Here is a 17,580-nt window from a genome sequence, read left to right on the forward strand (position 1 = left end):
CCTGTGCCCCCTACTGTGCCAACCTGCTGTGCCCTAGACACCCGGCGCTCCGCTCGTTGTTGTGAGCGTCGCTCCTCCGCCCTCCGTTGTTGTTGGAGGGCGACTGCCTCCAACTGCCCAGTAGCGTCCTTCACGAGCTTCCTCCACAGAGGCCGATCTTGACACCGCTGGTACCAGTCATCGGCAAGTCCACTCAGCTCCACGTCCTCCTGTACCACATCACTCCATCTCTTCTCTAGCCCGTGCCGCGCCCGTTTAGCCCCCTCGATCCGGCCGAACAAAAGCTGTTTCGGCATGCTGTGGCTCGGCATGCGGGCTACATGACCCAGCCATCGCAGCCTTGCCCGCCGGAGGAGCTCACCGATGGGACCTTGCCCAGATCTTTCAAGGATTTGTGAGCTCCTCACACAATCCAGTCTGGTTAAACCCAGGATGGATCGTAGGCAGGCCAGCCTAAATGTTTCTAACCGGCGAAGATGTTCCATACACACACAGACAGATACACACAGACACACACACAGACACAGATACACCCACACAGACATATATACACACAGATACACACACAGACACACACAGACACACACACAGACACACACAGACATAGATATACAGACACACACACAGATACACACAGACATAGATACACACACAAACACACACACACACACAGACAGACACACACAGACACACACACAGATACACACACAGACACACACAGACACACACACACAGACAGACACACGCGCGGCATGTCGGCGTGCTGCAGCGTGCTACAGCGTGCACAGAATCCCGTGGTGGGTCACCCAACCTCCTGGCGGCAATGCCAGCCGCTTTAATTGAGCACAGACCCCGCTGCCTGCTCGTCGGTGGGGGGTGGTGGTGGAAGGCGCAGCCCCGCAACTGCCCGCTCACGCCACTGAAGCCAAATGCATTTGGATGCTGTTTGTTGATTACGTTGGGAAGCCGTCCGGTGTTGTATTTACTGTTTTCTCACAGCGGACGTCCTTGGAGGTGGCTGCCTCCTGTCGAAGGCATGCGGCAACACCCATCGGCTTGGTTCGGTGTCACACAACGGAGAGGTGAGCATCGCACAACGGAGAGGTGAGCATCACGCCACGCCACGCCCGCCCGCTCGCACAGGCAAGACGTTTTCCTGCAGATCGATGCAAAGTGCGGCGTTTTAGCCCACAAAGGACACACAAACAACAACGATGTAAAGGCGCGGCCCCTGCAATTGCGTGCTCACGCCACTGCTGGCAGATGGGCCTCCACTACAAGAGCCCCGCCCCCCCCCGCCCCCTCCCCGCTGGAGGATATTTGGCCTACACGTCCACACTGACCATACAAAGAGTACCCCCCCCCACACACACTTTACCCCACCACACGCGACAGGTCGGTGTGAGAGGGGGGCTTGTGGGTGATGAATTTTTTTTTACCGTTGTCCATTTCTTCAATTGCCACGCCGGGAGATCGAACCGAATCGGCGATCTCTGGAGTGCCAGTGCGGAGGCCCCGTTGGTCACTGAGAGCGGTTTGCAACGCTCCCGTAATTGCGAGCTAGCGACCCCGAAGCCTTCGATTGCCGCCAGGGAGATGGCCAAAGCCTCTGCCTGCGCGAATCGGCTCTGAATTAAATCTAAGCAACGCATCTGTTTTGTTTTGTGCCCTCCCGGGAAGAGCAGGTGGCACGATTAACAAAAAAAAATGTCAACGCTACGTCTGAGCCAACGCGCCACCGCCACCATCAGTGCGGGTCGTGCCTTCTGCGACGTGGCTTAAAGGATGATGATCCATTGTAACAGGTCGCCCCCGGTGGCTCGTTGTCGTGGCGGGGAATACACGGCCGCGGGCCCTGACCTTCACATCGCAGCGTCGTCTGTGCATCGAAGTTTTCGAGAGAGAAAAAAAGCAACCCAACGGAGCCACTTAAGAGCGATGCTCGTATACAGTGGCCGGATTATCCTAGGAGGAAAAGTAGCTACACATGTAGTAGTAGCTACGGGCCCCGCACTTTCAAGGGCCCCGCGCTAAATGCTTTCAAGCTGTCAAATTCCGGTTCAGTGATTTTGCACTTTCTCTATTACTATAGCACTATACCGCCTTCAACTTTTATGAACGACTGGGTGTTTAAGGTTAGCGATTTGTCGTATTATCTGGCTGTATAGCAAATGAAAAAATACAATTACTTTACGATGCAAGTAAAATATGTATGTGTTTTAATATTTTACGTGGTATTTTCTTTTATTTAGGGCCCCTTTATAACATGCTACAGGCCCTGCGCTAGCTTGATCCGGCACTGCTCATATACTATATCATGGGACCTTTTTTTGACAGTATAAAGTATTAAAAAAATAAGCAGATGTTTTACCTATTCTTGGTGCAGGCCAATCAGTTTCAAAGACAATGCACATATTATCAGAGCGTGTTTGTTTGCATTTTCACCACATGCAGATTTGATTCCTTCCAAAATGTATACATTTGATGTTTAAACATCTTAATACCTATTCTTGGTTCTTTCGAAAGAACCACAAATATGAATCCCTGCAGTCACGAAAGCTTTAAATCAAAAATCTTAATACCTGTTATATTGCCAGAAAGGGTATAAGCTATTATTATTTTTCATACTCTTATACTAGATAGCAGACTTTTCACGGCGAGTACGATGGCATTTGGGATATTGCAACAGCTACATGCGACCGCGTCTCAAGACGCTGTGCAGAAATAGCGCAACGTATTTGTGTTTTTGCGGAGAGAGGGCGGCAGTGACAGAGTCAAAGGCAGAGGAGCAGAGCAAGGTCTATAGCAGTGTTCTTCACTAATCTTCAGAGGGGAGAGGGGGTGTTTTAACTTTTGTGCATTGTAGGGGGGCCGCACGTCAGGGCCCTCACTCAAGGCCACCAGTGGCCGCCAGTGGCTCGCGGGCCTTGCCATGAAGAACACTGTCCCAGAGGCAGGATTTGAAGGGGCCCGGGACGCCGACAGCGCGGCCGGCAAGGGCGAAGGGGCGCTCCAGACTTCGGTGGCGGTAGAGCAGAACTGAGCGACGTCCGCAGATGAATCCGCTGCAGTAACGTTACAGAATAGATGCGCACGGTTCAGTACGTTAATGCAATTCCTGGGGTGAAGGACGGACTCGGGAATTGAGAACATGATAAAGAAAATGTCCGCGGACCTTGTGCTCATTCGTTTCACAATCTGGCCGCTGCGATCTCGTTCTTGACATGTGGACCGCACCACAGGCGTGAGTTATTATAACTCCTGTACATGCAATGTTTTACGGCGCTGTCTTGTGTCGCTCAAATTATTTTCCCATTGTGCAAATTGGCGTCATGTCACGGAGACGGAGACATTTGGCGTCCTGACATCTCGCACCGAGCGGTGAATCACGTGGTGCGAGGTAATTCCTCAAATGCCTTGCAGAGGCATTGTCATTTGCATTCGGTGGCCAGGCCTAATATGTCCTTGCACGGAGTCTGAATTTGCATGACAGAGTAAAATGTGTAGTCCTGAGTGCGAGAATATGCCGTGTTAAGTGAAAAAAAATATGCATTTGAACGTGAGTTGTGGTGCTTCCATTTGGCGATTGGGCTGGGGCGATGCACTGGAGTTGCCACCTCTGAGGAACAAAAACGCCTAGGACGTAACATGGGAAGAAGAATATGTCGCAACACTAGAGGAGGAGAGATCTACACGTGAATGCGTTGTGTTGACTGGTACATTATTATTTTTACTATGATAATGCAACTGACAAAAACCAGGACTCTTAATGTTCCGGGAATACTTATACGTTTCCCTTGACAGCAGATATCTCAAAAAGAGGACGATCCTGGGAAAACTAAAACAGATAGCAACCCTATCTTCAACTCACATTACTCAATTGGGATTATACACAGCAATCATGCCCCCCCTACTGGTAGACTTAATGCCCCGGGTCACTCTTGGAAATTAGTCTCTATCCTGGTCTCTTGAGGTCTCACGTAGCTAAACCAAAACATTAGCTTGAAACACTGCGCTTGAGTGCCCGGGTAACTGAAACCCAGATTCCCAACCCAGGATATCAGCAGTGCTGATTTATCGCTCTATGCATGTACTTTACGCAGACAACCGTGTTAATCCGAGCTGCGAAAACCTCTCACCTCCTATTAGCCACCTGAACCATCTAGAATTTTATCTCTGTATTATTTTTGAGGTGGGTGTGCGATCTGCATTACTCTATGAACTCAGAGCGATGGACACCAACTAATGCTGCTCAAATATACATTTCATAGTTGCAATTTGAGCACAGGTGTCTGAGAAGATGCTAGGAATTTGACGGCAAGACAGGAGAAGCAGTGCACGAGTCTGGAAGATGACATGGCAGGTAGGTGTTGTAGATATGGACATCTGTGAAACTACTGGGCATCTGTGAAAAAGAGCTTCATCGCTTCATCAGAATTCCCCAACATAAATACATATTGTGATTCTGATAGATAGATATATGTATGAAGGGGTAAAGACTGCAGCGCTGGGTGGGACATGCGTACAGGATGGGGCAGGAGGAACAGGTACTGGAGGTATCTCCACGACTCCTACGACCAAGGGGAAGAGTCGACCCACGAGCAGATGGTGGGATGCTGTGAGCGTTGACCTCGGAGGGACCTGCGTGTCTACGGCACAACATCTACGGGATCTTGCCGGGGGTGGGTGGGCAGCGGGGGTGTGTGGCATCAACAGCTTTGGCTAATTGGCCATGATGACACCTTGACTTAATTGATCTGGAGCCACGCAGCCACTGGAGTACAGCTAGAATTCTTGTACGGACACGTGAACGCAGACTTGCATCAAAACGGTTTCCAATAACAGTTAATAGTTAACGACGGACTAGACGCAACACGTGGTACAATAAACCCACCGAGGAGTCGCGCGAACAAGAGAAAAAAAAACCGCGTCGCACAATTTTTTTGTGAAATGCATTCCGTTATAATTCCGAGAGCGTGGAGCAGTTTCCGAGAAATGTGAGCAGTAAATAATTTCTTAAACAAGCGAGAGTCTCAGGTTGTCTTGCCCTGCTGTAAGAATGTTGTTGCTTTACCAGGTACGGCCCACTGAGCTATGTAGCTCTTTTTCAGAAGCGACCTGGCCACGAATGACAGCTCAACGAAGTGGCTTATCACTGTGTGGAAATGTATAGCGGCCATATACTCTAAACGCATTGTTCTAAATGTGGAGGGAAAAACGGGAGGACTCGGAGAAAAATCCACGCCACCACGGGGAGAACACGCAAACCCCAAATATGCAGGCGTCAGGGTCGGGATCGAACCCACTAGCTCCTGTATACGAGGCAAGGGAGTTAACATCTCGTCACCGTGGGGCTCCAGAACATGAATATGTATTTATACTGGAAGAATCCAATGAGCTATAAAGCTCTTTTTCGCAGATGTTCAGAAGGGGCATTTCAGAACGTTACAACACCAAACGGTATAAAAAACACGATAGGAGTGCAAAGTATCGAAAAGGTAAACAAATAACTTAAAAAAATAGCATTGTGGTGGTGCTTTTCTCCTACTTATAGCCCCGGGCCAGTGGAGGCGAAAGTCTCACCACAGGATCACCACTGGCGTTATTCTCACGCAAAAAGACATTAATAAGAGGCAGGGAGTAACTCATTAACTGACTGGCATCGGAGGTCTTGGGGATTCGCATTGATGATATTGCCGGTTCGGCGGATGCAAATGCGAATTGAATTGAAAAGGTGCAATGTGTGTATGTGCTGCGGTGGGTAAATATGTAAATTTACATCCATTCTACATCAGTGCATAAAAGAACCCCACTAAATACGTTAAACCCTCTTGGCCTACGGGTCTTCCATACCGACCAGCAACATTTGTTCCAAGCGAGCCTGACACTGCTGATGAAGGTGAAAGGTAAAAATACCACCAATTGTTATTTATCTTTGCCTTTATTTCGAAGATGAATGTATCCTAATAACGTAGTAATAATACAGTAATATGCGACTGTACCTCCTAGGTCTTCACGGTCGTGCTGTTCCCATGTGTTTTTGGGACGTGCCGCTGCGTGTTATTCGGCGCGATGTCCGACGTTTCGCTCCACGTGCCGGTAGCTTCCACAGGGGCTGAAGAACAATACAGTACGGGAGTAATATAATGCACCTTGGTTTTTCATGTCAAATCGAAACACTGAATGACGAATCTCAACAGGCTCCAGCCCGCATGAATATTTGACGTTGAACTAAATAATGAATTGAAATAATGTTACAGTTGTAATGAAGGGTAAAAGGCGCAGCCCTGCAATTGCCTGCACACGCCACTGCTGGTGGCAGGGCCCTCCCACTCGAGGGAGCTTTAGAGAGGCCCCTGTAAATGCTAGATTTACCTCCTCTCGCACGCTGGCCAGACGTCTCGGGAGAGAAAAAACGAAACATGTGCGAGTTACCCACACTTTACCCCAACCCACACGCTGCTGGCGCGAACAGAGGAGGCGGTGCACGATTTTACAAAAACTTTGCACCGTTGCTTCACCTGCCGCTCCGGGAGATAGAACCCGAACGGGCGAATTGCAAGCGCAGCGCACCGCCGCCGCGCTACCCATTACGTCCGTTGCGGCAGCCTTCTCAACAGTGGCAATAATAAGAGTAATGATACCATGATAACCATAACGATAATAACGGGGGGGCTGGGGGGGGCTGGGGGGGGGGGCGCGCTCGGTTGCTAGGCAACAGCACACATTGCAATATCACGCGGTCCCTCAATGGTTAACCTTTCGCCAGGAGGGCTGAGCAAGACACCGGAGGAGCGCTTTCTCTCGACAACAGCAGAGTCGGCAAACAAGAGCTGGCCACCCTTCAATTCCACGGTGGCATTCACACGGAAAGCAACAGCTGCCACGAGCGCCAGTACTTTGCTTCCAGCATTATATATATATATTTTTAAAATGTATTATTGAACAAACACAAGGGGGCTTACTCCACTCATTCGTAGCGCATTGCACTTTTCACGTTGTTGATTATTGTCTTTTTAATTCGTCGGCGTCCGTGCGCCAAGCGTACTTCTTTCATTAGGCGATCGAAATTTGAACCGCGGCTTAACAAAGAAAACGACTAAAATCGGTAGCAATTTTGTTGGTGTAGCGATGCGGTGGACGGCACACTGATGTGCCAGTGTCCGCTTGGGAAATCCTGGCACGGGAATTGCAACAACGAGGCGAGTTTATCAAATACAACTCCCACCCCACCCAGCCCCCCACACCGCTGCCGCTGTTTGCCCCCAGGAGAATGAATGAATACACCGCAGTTAGTCGATCGGCAGATCACGTGCGGTGGGGTAAAGTGTGCGTGCTCCTACCTTCCCCCCACCCGCCCCCATGATGTTTGTCCAGCGTGGAAGAGTAGGCCAAATACCCTCTTAGAGGGGTTTTCTTAGAGCTCGCTCGAGTCGGGGCCCTTTCCACCAGCAGTGTCGGTCGGTGAGCGAGACGTTTCAGGGCGGCGCCTTTACCTTCGCCTAAAATCGGTGGCGTAGCTATCCGGGTGTGTAGGCGGTGCAACTGCGCTGGGGACAATGGTGCCAGAGGGGCCCAGGCGTTCGGCTACGACCTGGGGCCTCATTTCATCCTTTGCACCAGGGCCCATTGACAATGATCATTATGATCCTCCTCCTCAACATTGTCAACGACATCATCAATCCACTAATACATTCAATTGTCAGTGGCGGTGCTCTCGTGTCAGCTCTTGAAATCCATCTCGCCCCCACTATGAGTGCACTGGCTGAATTATGCATTAATCCTTGGTACCATTACAATATTAATTAAGGCAGTGTGATGGATGCAGCCTGCTTTAAAACGATGCTCTGCGTGTGTACGCGTTTTAACGTTAAAGATATTCACTGAGACAGATCCTGCAAAGTGTACAAGCTGCGTTCACCATAATAAAGGTTTATTTTTGTTAAAGCAGCGTGGAAGTAATCCATCTGTGGACAGCTTTGTGCGTGGTCCGCTCAAATGTACGGTTCGTTTTGTTCTGGTTTCTCTGGTTCCCACCTCCATGAGGCTTTTTTAGGTAAATAATTGGGGTGATTCATCATTGTCATGATCATTATCATCATCATCAGACATGAGCAAGCGTTTGTTGGATGAAAGTGTCCCTAAGCTGTTGCAATCCATCATGATATCGCAAAGCACCAATCCACCTGGCAACTGCACACGAGCTGATTTCATCATTCAATCCCTTGGCCGCAACTCCATAATTATCCCTGACTATTGGCCATCATCCATTCTCGTGACTTGTCCTGCCAAGGTCACTTACTTTCCTTAATCATCTTGAACCTGGGTATGTTGTCTAAGCCACGTGTTCCTCGATAAGTCTCTCAATGTAATTCCAAGCGTGACAATTTTTTTTACGGTGCTTCCTTTGCGCTTAACCTCAGTTTTTGTTCAAATTTTAAAAGACACGTCGTGTTTATAAACATTAAAACTCAATAGTATCGCTCTACAAATGACAAGTGGGAAAATAGTCATGCTAGTAGCTCCAAGCAGTGGAAATTCAACAGCCTCGTGGCGGGGACCAGTCCATCTCTCGGATGACCGGCTTTTTAGCTTTGCGTCGAGGGTTATTATGCTGAGCCAGCAACGCCCCCCCCCCCCCAACCGGACACTGGACCTTGGGCTCGAACAATGTGGCGCGCGTGGGGAATTCGCACTCGAGATTTCCCACATTGAGCTGCAAAAAGGGTGCACAAGCATCGTCACGGACAAGGCAAACAACAAAACACCGTCCATCTTGCGCAACGGGACAGCCGTCTCCCTGGAAGGGCGAGGGAAACATCGCGACATGGGGGTCATGGGGTCGTGGGGTCACGGGGTCAGCTCTAGAGAGTGTGCACGCGCTGGGTGCATTGCGACATCGCAGGATCGTGAGAGATCGTGACGGCTTGGGAGAGGCCTTCCTCCAGCAGTGGATTGATGGTGACGATGACGAGTCAAGAGAAGACGTTCTTGGATGTTTAGTCGTGAATCAGGCCTCTTCATAACAGTCGTGTGCTTGGCTGCGAGTGTGCTTTTTGTTGTTGTTTGAATATGTAGGCAATATCTCACGCTTTTATTTATTGTTTGATACATACACAGTTCGATTACTGGCCTTGGCGAACATCGGTCACACGTGATGTCTGAACCGGTGCTGGGCCTTTCCCTTCACCAACCCACACTGACCTGCACGACGAAGAATAAAGCCTGGTCAAATCAGTCCCACGTCTGAGTGTGGAGCCCTTCATTCAGCAGTGGATTGCCCTAGGGGCAAGTCACTGCATTACACATCCGGTGACCCAAGTTCCATTCCCAGCCACAGAAAACTTCAGCGGTGAATGATATCTGAGCCGGTCCCAAGGAACCTGCACTTGTTCCCGACAGCAACTGGCATTGGCCAGCATGGTGAAGTATGGCCAAACAAATCCAATGACTGGTACGGTGCGAGAGTACCTCAGTTCAGCAGTGGATTGACAGCGGGTTGGAAATTATTATTATTATTAATGGCCGGTGTATCTTACCAAATTAAACACGCTATAAATACAAAATGTTATTATATGAATACCAATACATGTACAATGGCACGTCAATTGTCTTTTTCTGGTAAGCAATGCGCATGTTAAAATGTACAAGGTTACTTTAATTGGACGTGATGAAAGCAGTCCACAAACTTAAGCGTATTTAATCATGCACAGATAATTCGGAGTGTTGATGTATAGGCCCACTTTCATGTTAAGTTGTCCACAACCTGTGGATAAAGTGAACGGTGATGTTCAAGTGATCATCATCACCGGCCATGATCAATCCACTGCTGGATGAAGGCCTCCCCAAGTCATCTCTCACCATCATTTTTTGTAACAATCCACCTGGCGCTGGCAAACGAGCTGATTTCGTCGCTCCATCTCCTTGGCAGACGTTATCTGCATTTAAGATATAATGCACAAATAAAAGAAACAAGTAAGTAACGAGCATGGCTTTTGTTGCATGCGAATTGGTTTTAAATGTAACATTTTGGTTTCATTTTCATTGTGTTTATATATATTGTGGTCAGCACTGGTTGTCATTTGTTGACCTAGGCCACCCTGGCAAAAAAGAGAAGTTATTGTCTCAATGGGTCCCACATGGTAAAATAATGCCTATCAATCAAATACGGCTTACAGGGGCAGTCTCGTGGTTCATAGGTCAGAGCACTGAGCTGGCACTGCTGAAGGCCTGGGTTAAACTCCAAGCCCGTAGTTAAACCGATGGCTGTAGTTTTCACAGAAGGGGGGACAAAGTTTATCCGTGTAATCCCGGTTGAGTAGTTTGCAGGTAACGTTTAAGCTTTTTCTGATGTTTGGACATTACCAGTTAAATTTAATATATATTTTTAGCTTTGGGATGAAAAGAGAGAGAACCCGGAGGAAATCCATGCCGAATAGCATGTGATCATGCAAACTCCACACAGAAAGATGCCCGAGAGTGGAATCGAACCCAGCTTCTTCTTGCATTTCATTTCTGATTCACGTCTTCCCCCGCCCCCCCCGCCCCACCCCTCCCCCCCGCCCCGCCCCACCCCTCCCCCCACCCCCCCCGCCCCCCCCCATATGGATGGTACAGCAACATTCGGGTGCATGTGGCAATGAATGAATGATGGAATGACTCATTGACAAAGTGCTGCAAGACGTAAAGACGATGGAACACGTGTCCAGTGTTAATTGGCAGGGGAGCGCGTGCGTGGGAGTTGTCAGATGATGCTTCGCTGGAGTGAGATGGCTAAACAGATTTCCTGTCGCAAGGCAAACACATTCCTGCGGAGGGGGCTAGTAGGAAATTTGAAGTAATTATGAAGTAATTATGTACGGATATTTAAGGCAAACTTGTTAGGGTCGTGCGCAGAAGAAAGCAAAATGAAAAGTAAGCAGAATTATAAAAACGACGCCAGAAAGTGCAGTGTAAAAGAGGTCCCACCAGAAAGTACAGCATAAAAGAGGTCCCATCAGTCGCACCAGAAAGTGCAGTGTATAATCCCCTGCCTCCTGTGAATTAATCCCGGTTGGGCTTCCAGTCGAATACGTTTCCTACCAGTAATGCCCACTAGGAGCGCATTTGTTATATATCCGGGTGTCCGGATACACGTGGACAGACATCCACAGACATACACAATTAATCCCCTGCCTCCTGTGAATTAATCCAGGTTGGGCTTCCAGTCCACTACGTTTCCTACCAGTATAAACGTGCATCTCAAAGGATTTGTCCGACATAAATGTTTAAACATACACTTTACTGCATTCATAATTTTGATTTTTTTTTCACCTTCGTGTGTGCCTGAAAAATGATAAAAGTTGCATTAACATGTGCCCCTACAATAACGTGTACAAACTGTACACAATTTTAAAATTATTATTACCACAAAGATTGTATTATTTATTTTAAAATCAATATGCTACGAATTGAAAATAAAGCAGATGTGTTGAACCCCCCCCAAACCCCCCACAAATATGTGAATGCCTGCAGTCACGAAAGCTTTAAATCAAAATGTATATTGATGTAGTTTATATTTAGTTCTTTCACATCGGTTTATTGTATGATAGTTGGGTAGTTGCAGTTCTTTAGCGTCAATATACTAAATGCCTCTGTTGATATGTAATTTCTGATTTTAAAATAGCTACTTCCGTGACCAGTTACATGCTAAATTCCTCACACCAACATCATGCCAATCTCCCAGTTACATGCTAATTTCTGATTTTAACATCCTGCTAATCTCTCACATTAACACAGCTACTTCAATGCTAAATTCTTCTGTTGATATGTGAACTCCTTTGTCAAGGCGCTCTGCTCCTCCCACCCAGCTTCAAAGACGCTGCCAAGCTTAGCAGTGTTCATTGGAGCGCTGTCTTTCCGACAGTTATGTTTCTTCACCTGAGGAAGGCAACTTATGTTGTGGCCGAAACGTCGCGAGAATTGTATTTAATGTTTTATTTGTATTATTTTATGATTTCCCTTCTACGTGACTTTACCGAAAGTACCAATAAGATGTAAGACCAATGCAACAATACACATAACACAATTGCCAACACCAGCACCAATTATCATTGACTGATGTGTCAAATGGTAGTTGGCCTTAGCATACCTGTTAAACCCACACGGTTTACCCGTTTTCTTGTGCAGGGAAATTCAGTTTTTAGGTCCACGCGGCGTACAGCCGTTTAAATACGGGCAACAGCAATTGTTTAGTCTATCTGTTTGCGTTTATCCCTTGTGGTGATGGGAATTTCTTGTAGGATGAACGTTGAGATTTATAAGGGGCACGTGGTGACCAATAAGGTCTGGATCGGTCTGTAATAAGGTAGGGCACTGTTAAGGGGTTGACAGCTGTGCATCGATGTCATCCTGTCGCCGTTGTGACGACGCCGATGTTCCTTCGCGACGTCCGTGCGATCCCCCCCCTTCCCCCACCACCACCAACAACAACAACAATCCCCTCTCCGCCGCTGGGTTAGAGGGCGCGCAAAAGCAGCCACACGCGGAACAGCGCGCCGCCTCGATCCGTCCGCGAGTCCCATCCGCTGACGGCGAGGAATGAACCGGCCGCGCGCATTCCGCGGCGGACACGTTCAGCGAGAGAGCGAACGCGTGCCACGCCGTTGGTTACCAGCTGCTGCTGGTGGTGACATCACCCCACAGCCTCCTCCTCCTCCTTCTCCTCTTCCTCCTACTCCTTCTCCGCAGCAGCAGCAGCGGCAGCTTTGTTTGCGACGTTTAGTTAATTATTTATTTCGTCTTGTCGCGTGGAGACAAGCACTGTGGAAGAGTGACGCTCCGTCTCACGCACGCTCTCACACGCAACACCCCCCCCCCCCCAATACACACCCCTGTTGTTGTTAGCGAGCACCTATTAAGGAAGGGCGCCCGAAGGGGTGGAGTGACCAGCATCACTCCACTCAACACACACTCCGGTTGGCTACGTGCTGTGCGAAAGAAGTTCAACGTACACTAACACGCTCATGCAAAGACAAATGTCCCCCGTGTAGCCTTAACAGACTGTTTGGGGCAAGTGCTGTTAAGGAGCACCTATGAAGGCCGGCACGGCACACGAGGGGGTGGGTGGCCAACACCAAGCCCGGCCCCCTTTGTCTCCCTAGTGGCGATGTTTACACGGTACTCATTTGAGGCTGAGTCGACCTGGAGGGGGAGGGAGGCGACCCAGGACCGGTTAAAATAATCGTCACTGATGTTGGTGGCCGTGAGCAGGAATCGAACTCGGTTGGCCGGGTTCGTGGCACAGTGCGCTAAACGCGACACTACACACGCACGCACACACTCATGCACACACGCACGCACACACTCATGCACACACTCATGCACACACTCATGCACACACGCACGCACACACTCATGCACACACTCATGCATACACTCATGCACACACTCATGCACACACTCATGCACACACTCATGCACACACGCACGCACACACTCACGCACACACTCATGCATACACTCATGCACACACTCATGCACACACTCATGCACACACGCACGCACGCACACACTCATGCACACACGCATGCACGCACACACGCATGCACACACGCACGCACACACGCACACACACACGCACACACGCATGCACACACGCACGCACGGCTCCATGAGATGAAGACCCCAAGTGCACATTATGCAGATAAACTTACATACACAGAGGCGTTCGTGCGTACACAAAGACAAGACAAAGATGCCCCGTATAGCTTTAACAGACTGTTGGGGCAAGTGCTGTTAGCAAGCACCTATGAAGGCCGGCAACGGCACACGAGGGGGTGATTGGCCAGCACCACGCCCGACCGCCTTTGTCTCCCGCTCCCCCCCCCCCCCCCCACACACAATCAGTTCGACATACACACAACCCGCAGATACAAATGCACACATCCATAAATACCGACCTGCACGCGAACACACAATAGACAACACACAGTACACACATAGGATACACACATAGAACACACACACACAGTACACACACGCAGTACACACACGCAGTAAACACACACAGAACACACACACAGTACACACACGCAGTAAACACACACAATAAACACACACACAGTACACAGACTCACAGAACATACACACAGCCTCCATCATTCCCCTTCAGCGTGCTTAACCCTTTCCCCAACCTACTCACCCAGCCCCTCGCCCATCTATCTGTGACCCAATCCCCTTGCGGCCAAACCCATCTACCCCCTAACCCATCTACCCCCTAACCCATCTACCCCCTAACCCATCTACCCCCTAACCCATCCAACCCCTAACCCATCCACCCCCTAACACGTCTACCCCCTAACCCATCTACCCCCTAACCCATCCACCCCCTAACCCATCTACCCCCTAACCCATCCACCCCCTAACCCATCTACCCCCTAACCCATCTACCCCCTAACCCATCCACCCCCTAACCCATCTACCGTCTAACCCATCTACCCCCTAACCCATCTACCCCCTAACCCATCTACCCCCTAACCCATCCACCCCCTAACCCATCTACCCTCTAAGCCATCTACCCCCTAACCCATCTACCCCCTAACCCATCTACCCCCTAACCCCCTAACATATCTACCCCCTAACCCATCTATCGCGATCCTGCAATGTAAATAATACACCTCGCATCTTCACACGACCAAATCTTATCGCTCCATCTCCCCGGAGAAACGAGCGTCTATCGTACTGCCCCTATCGTACCGCCTCGTGTGATGTTGTTTGTACTGCCCATCAACTATTTACAGAAACTGTAAGATGTGTTGTCACTTCAAACTAAACAGGCAGCACACTGGTAGCAATATTTTATAAATTCACGACTAATCTAATCAACTCATCGACACACACGGCGGGGGGGGGGGGGTCATGTCAATCACCCCCCCCCCCCTTTTCCAGCAGCAGCCGAATAGCACGAGCCCCTCCCCTCTCCCCCACCCCCCTCTGCCCCCTCCCTCGGTGAATCTCCTCCCATGGGGGAGCTTCCCCCAACGGTGTCTCTCCTCTCACTCAAATCTCCCCCCGTGTCTCTCCTCTCACTCAAATCTCCCCCCGTGTCTCTCCTCTCACTCAAATCTCCCCCCGTGTCTCTGCTCTCACTCAAATCTCCCCCCGTGTCTCTCCTCTCACTCAAATCTCCCCCCGTGTCTCTCCTCTCACTCAAATCTCCCCCCGTGTCTCTCCTCTCACTCAAATCTCCCCCCGTGTCTCTCCTCTCACTCAAATCTCCCCCCGTGTCTCTCCTCTCACTCAAATCTCCCCCCGTGTCTCTCCTCTCACTCAAATCTCCCCCCGTGTCTCTGCTCTCACTCAAATCTCCCCCCGTGTCTCTCCTCTCACTCAAATCTCCCCCCGTGTCTCTCCTCTCACTCAAATCTCCCCCCGTGTCTCTCCTCTCACTCAAATCTCCCCCCGTGTCTCTGCTCTCACTCAAATCTCCCCCCGTGTCTCTCCTCTCACTCAAATCTCCCCCCGTGTCTCTCCTCTCACTCAAATCTCCCCCCGTGTCTCTCCTCTCACTCAAATCTCCCCCCGTGTCTCTCCTCTCACTCAAATCTCCCCCCGTGTCTCTGCTCTCACTCAAATCTCCCCCCGTGTCTCTCCTCTCACTCAAATCTCCCCCCGTGTCTCTCCTCTCACTCAAATCTCCCCCCGTGTCTCTCCTCTCACTCAAATCTCCCCCCGTGTCTCTCCTCTCACTCAAATCTCCCCCCGTGTCTCTCCTCTCACTCAAATCTCCCCCCGTGTCTCTCCTCTCACTCAAATCTCCCCCCGTGTCTCTGCTCTCACTCAAATCTCCCCCCGTGTCTCTCCTCTCACTCAAATCTCCCCCCGTGTCTCTCCTCTCACTCAAATCTCCCCCCGTGTCTCTCCTCTCACTCAAATCTCCCCCCGTGTCTCTCCTTTCACTCAATCTACCCCCGTGTCTCTCCTCTCACCCAAATCTCCCCCCGTGTCTCTCCTCTCACTCAAATCTCCCCCAACGGTGTCTCTCCTCTCACCCAAATCTCCCCCCGTGTCTCGCCTCTCACCCAAATCTCCCCCCGTGTCTCTCCTCTCACCCAAATCTCCCCCCGTGTCTCGCCTCTCACCCAAATCTCCCCCCGTGTCTCTCCTCTCACTCAAATCTCCCCCCGTGTCTCTCCTCTCACCCAAATCTCCCCCCGTGTCTCTCCTCTCACCCAAATCTCCCCCCGTGTCTCTCCTCTCACCCAGAGCTCTCCCCGTGTCTCTGCGCTCACCCAAATCTCCCCCCGTGTCTCTCCGCTCACCCAAATCTCCCCCCGTGTCTCTCCTCTCACCCAGAGCTCTCCCCGTGTCTCGCCTCTCACCCAAATCTCCCCCCGTGTCTCTCCTCTCACCCAAATCTCCCCCGTGTCTCTCCTCTCACCCAGAGCTCTCCCCGTGTCTCTGCGCTCACCCAAATCTCCCCCCGTGTCTCTCCGCTCACCCAAATCTCCCCCCGTGTCTCTCCTCTCACCCGAATCTCCCCGTGTCTCTCCTCTCACCCAAATCTCCCCCCGTGTCTCTCCTCTCACCCAAATCTCCCCCCGTGCCTCTCCTCTCACCCAAATCTCCCCCCGTGTCTCTCCTCTCACCCAAATCTCCCCGTGTCTCTCCTCTCACCCAAATCTCCCCCCGTGTCTCTCCTCTCACCCAAATCTCCCCCCGTGTCTCTCCTCTCACCAAAATCTCCCCCCGTGTCTCTCCTCTCACCCAAATCTCCCCCAACGGTGTCTCTGCGCTCACCCAAATCTCCCCCCGTGTCTCTCCTCTCACCCAAATCTCCTCCCGTGTCTCTCCTCTCACCCAAATCTCCCCCCGTGTCTCTCCTCTCACCCAAATCTCTCCCCGTGTCTCTGCGCTCACCCAAATCTCCCCCCGTGTCTCTCCTCTCACCCAAAGCTCCCCCCGTGTCTCTGCGCTCACCCAAATCTCTCCCCGTGTCTCTCCTCTCACCCAGAGCTCTCCCCGTGTCTCTCCTCTCACCCAGAGCTCTCCCCGTGTCTCTCCTCTCACCCAAATATCCCCCCGTGTCTCTGCGCTCGCCCAGAGCTCCCCCGTGTCTCTCCTCTCACCCAAATCTCCCCCCGCGTCTCTGCGCTCACCCAAATCTCTCCCCGTGTCTCTCCTCTCACCCAGAGCTCTCCCCGTGTCTCTCCTCTCACCCAAATCTCCCCCCGTGTCTCTGCGCTCACCCAGAGCTCCCCCGTGTCTCTGCGCTCACCCAAATCTCTCCCCGTGTCTCTGCGCTCACCCAGAGTTCTCTCTCCCCGTGTCTCTGCGCTCACCCAAATCTCCCCCCGTGTCTCTGCGCTCACCCAAAGCAAGCAGCGCTGCTGCCACCACCTCCCTCGCGTCTCCCCCCCCTCCTCCTCTTCTCATCCCCCCCCTCCTCCTCTTCTCATCCCCTCCTCCATGCGTCCCCTCTTCCCCGCACCCTCTCCTCCTCCCCGCTCCACCTCCCCGCACCCCCTCCTCCTCCCTCCCCGCCTCCTCCTCCTCCCTCCCCGCCTCCTCCTCCTCCCCCTCCTCCCGCTCGCCGCGTGC

At 51.0% G+C, this 17,580-nt stretch overlaps 1 long non-coding RNA gene across 1 annotated transcript; it reads right to left on the reverse strand.

Annotated features, from left to right (window-relative positions):
• Window positions 1–1,330: 1,330 nt before the first annotated feature.
• On the reverse strand, window positions 1,331–10,455 carry LOC142930989 (uncharacterized). The gene is made up of 3 exons (XR_012946987.1): window positions 9,862–10,455; window positions 6,003–6,115; window positions 1,331–3,065 (listed from the first exon to the last, which is right to left on the reverse strand). It is a non-coding gene; the product is annotated as an uncharacterized LOC142930989 (long non-coding RNA).
• Window positions 10,456–17,580: the final 7,125 nt, after the last annotated feature.

This window comes from Petromyzon marinus, chromosome 46 (assembly GCF_048934315.1).
Source record: "Petromyzon marinus isolate PM22_M1 ecotype Great Lakes invasive population chromosome 46, UKy_Petmar_22M1.pri1.0, whole genome shotgun sequence".
Classification (NCBI taxonomy): Eukaryota; Metazoa; Chordata; class Hyperoartia; order Petromyzontiformes; family Petromyzontidae; genus Petromyzon; species Petromyzon marinus.